The sequence below is a fragment of the Lepidothrix coronata genome, unplaced genomic scaffold (genome assembly GCF_001604755.1).
Source record: "Lepidothrix coronata isolate B3197 unplaced genomic scaffold, Lepidothrix_coronata-1.0 Scaffold147, whole genome shotgun sequence".
NCBI classification, from domain to species: Eukaryota; Metazoa; Chordata; class Aves; order Passeriformes; family Pipridae; genus Lepidothrix; species Lepidothrix coronata.
This window is the reverse complement of record NW_016690327.1, coordinates 492677-494370: the sequence shown is the minus strand read 5'-3', so window position 1 is coordinate 494370 and position 1694 is coordinate 492677.

Here is a 1694-nt window from a genome sequence, read left to right as displayed (position 1 = left end):
TAGAAATATATATTTTTAGAGATTTTTATATATACATATACACACATACACGCATACAGAAATATGTATTTTTACAGATTTATATATATGTACATATAGAAATATATTTTTAGAGTTTTATATATATATATATATACACATAGAGATATATATTTTACAGTTATATATACACCCATATAGAAATATAGATTTTTATATATATACGTACACACAGATAGAAATATAGAAATATATATTTTTAGAGATTTATATGTATATACACAGAGACACATAGAAATATGAATTTTTATAGTTATTTATACATGCATATAGAAATATATTTTTTAATAGATTTTTATATCTATATACACATTCACACATATAGAAATACGTATTTTTAGAGATTATGTATACATACAGAAATATATATTTTTAGAGATTTTTATATATATACATGGACACACAGAGAAATAGATATTTTTATAGTTATATATACACATATATAGAAATATATATTTTTAGAGATTTATATATATACATGGACAAATACAGAAATATATATTTTTATAGCTGTATATACACACATATAGAAATATATCTATTTTTTATAGATTTTTATACATATATGTATACACACATACAAGCATATAGAAATATATATTTTTAGAGATTTCTATATATACACATATAGAAATATATATATTTTTAGAGATTTTATTTATAGATGTATACACATACAAACATATAGAAATATATATTTTTATAGTTATATATACACGCATATAGAAATATATATATTTTTAGAGATTTTTATATATATATGCAAACACACATACGCACATATAGAAATATATATTTTTAGAGATTTTTATATATATACATATAGAAATATATATTTTTATAGTTACATATACACACATAGAGAAATAGATATATATTTTTAGAGATTTTTACATATATATGTATACACGCATACAGAAATATGTATTTTTAGAGATTTATCTATATGTACATATAGAAATATATTTTTTAGAGGTTTATACATAGATATACACATAGAAATATGTATTTTTATAGTTATATGTACACGCATATAGAAATAGATTTTTATAGATTTTTGTATATATACATACACACAGATAGAAATATAGATTTTTATAGATTTCTATGTATACACTCATATAGAAATAGATATGTTCTTTATAGATTTATACACACACACAGACATACACACACACAGAGAAATATATATATTTTTATAGATTTATATATACATATATACATATATATGGGTGCCTGTGTGTGTGTGTGTGTGTGCACATGTACACATGAACACTCCTCCTATGTGGGTTTTTATATATATATATATATGTGTGTGTGTGTGTGTATATGTGTGTATATATGTGTGTGTGTATATATATATATTTTATATAATATATATAAAATATATAAATATATTTTATATAAATATAAAAATATATATTTATATTTATATATATAAAAATTATATATAAAAATATATATTTATATATATAATATATAAATATATATAAATATATAAAAATATATATTTATATTTATATATAAAATATATAAATATACAAATATAAATATATATAAATATATAAATAAATATATAAAATATATATAAAATTATATATATTTTATATAATATATTTTATATATTATATATATTATATATAATATATATAAAT